The sequence below is a fragment of the Silene latifolia genome, chromosome Y, assembly GCF_048544455.1.
Source record: "Silene latifolia isolate original U9 population chromosome Y, ASM4854445v1, whole genome shotgun sequence".
Classification (NCBI taxonomy): domain Eukaryota; kingdom Viridiplantae; phylum Streptophyta; class Magnoliopsida; order Caryophyllales; family Caryophyllaceae; genus Silene; species Silene latifolia.
This window is the reverse complement of record NC_133538.1, coordinates 384,484,241-384,486,554: the sequence shown is the minus strand read 5'-3', so window position 1 is coordinate 384,486,554 and position 2,314 is coordinate 384,484,241.

Genomic DNA, 2,314 nt, shown 5'->3' with positions numbered 1-2,314 from the left:
GTTCATTTGTTCGAAACATAATTCACACAATTTATCTCTCAAATCTTCACCACTTCCGCCAAGGTTTGATCCAAAAGCTTGCATTAAACATGACAAATCGAGGTATGTGTCTCATTCTTGCATTAATCATCCGTATTTGTCCAATTTTGAGCCGAAAAAATTAGGGTTTATGACCCATTTGATCGAAAATTTGGGGCTTTTCCCCCAAATGCATTTGACTTGTCAAATTGACATTATAAATGGATAGTAGGTAGTATTAGGAATATAACCATGTATTTGTCTCGAATTTTTGTTGAGTTTTGAGCCCTTGAGTGAAATTTGAGACGGTTTCACAGCTAAACCGTAAATTGCTTCGAAAAGAGCCTTAGGATTGCCCATTTGTGATGAAACTTGATATTTGGGATCCTTGAATGATGGGTAATCTGTGATTCTAACCGCACCTCCTGGGAGTATGGATTTGACTAGAAATGGTCCGGCCCAATTAGGTTTGAATTTTCCCCGTGGGTCGACAGGTAAAAGAGCTCTAACCGATTTGAGCACTAAGTCTCCTTCTTTGATGTTTCTTGGCTTAACCCTTTTGTTGAAAGCTCGTTTGATACGTGCTTGATATGTTTGGACATTATGTAAGGCGCGTAGCCTACGTTCATCTACCATCTCGGAATTTTGGTTTGTGACAGCTTTTTCAGGACACTTTTTTAGGGCATAATCGCCGTTATAACGAAATGCTGCCAAAATTTCGGCTCGAACCCGAGACTAGGCTTCAAATTAGGCTTGACTTGACCTAAATTACCACATGAGTGATCGGGTTGGTGGGAATATGGCCAAGGATGGCAAGAAAAGAGCGATTTCAGGGCTTCCGAAGGCTCGAAAATCCCTTAACCAAGGCTTGTCGTCACGTGACGCGGCCTAAATTTGCTTTAATATCGCAGGTGATGAGGCTTCTACTTCTGGGAGAGCTCCCATGGAGATAGACATTGCTACTGTCGAGGAGGCTTTGGAGCAGGCCTTCACCGCTGCGGTGATGGCTGCTGGGGACGGGGTCCATGAGGAGGAGGAGGCCGTCGAGGAGGAGGAGGCCCCGAGACGGGCCAACTTCGGGCGAGGAGGTCGTCAGTTGAGAGGTGCTACTACGTGGGCTGAGACTTGGGAGAGCAGGCACCTGGTGTGGGCTGCAGAGGGTCACCTGTCCTATAGGACGGTGAAGAGTTTGGTAAATAGGAATTCACTACTTATTACTCATCCTTTTTCATTCATTTGTTCAAATTCCTTTCAAATTCTATTCAAAACTAAAGATAGCTTTTGTTTCAAATCACAATAGGAGGCCGGGAACATCAGGTCGTTCTCGGGGTACACGACAGCGATGGAGCACAACGAGCGGCTGTCGGCGGAGGAGCGGGCCATGATCGAGCGTGGGGCGTTCGGTCCTTTGGTGCAGGTCTGGAGGGATATCGTGAAGAGGAAGTTGCGGGCTAACCTTAGCCTGGTCCGCACATTCTTGGACCGATTATGGGATACGACCTCCACGTTCCACATGCCTTTCGGTGAGGTGGGAGTCACTCTGGAGGACTACGGCATGATTTCTGGTCTGCCGTGCGAGACCGAGGAGGTGGAGTGACCAGAGACTGCCATGAGGGCGGATTCGGCCAAGGCGAGGAGATTGATCGGCTAGAACTTGTCGCCGAAGGCTGTTACAGTGCCGGGTTTGATACCCAGTTCCTACGTTCGAGACTACTTTTATGGGAAGACCCGCGCCGGTGACGATTGACGGGAGGGAGACGGCTCCTCCTCCTGTCTACCGAGCAGAGGTCTCGTTTATGGCTCTGGTGGTTTTCGTCTTCGATTTACCTCGGAGACAAGGGCGAGAGGGTCGACGAAGCTTCTTCCCTTCCTTTTCGACCGAGTTCCCTAGGGCGTTTGACCGGGTCATCGCTGGTTTTTGCGGTCCTCATCCGCTTCATGAGGGCCATGGTTGGTCCGGAGTTGATGGAGAAGGGGACTTCTCCGGTGTCCGCTTCGGACCGGACTACTGTTGGAGGTATGAACCTTCCTTTAGACCAAAGTAAATTCCTTTTCTTTATCAAATCACGAAAGATTGTCATTGATTATTCTGCTTTACAGGCGTGGGTGTACTCCTACTTCCCGAGCCTCGCGCCCAGGAGGACGGAGCCGCTGGAGAGGGCCTATCCCGTGGTGAGGGATTGGGTAATGTGCCGGACGAAGAGCAAGCGTTCTTCTCATAACGTCTACCGGCGGGACGTGAACGCCCTTCAGCTGAGCAGCGTGAGTATCTCACTTATATTCACCCGCTTCTTAT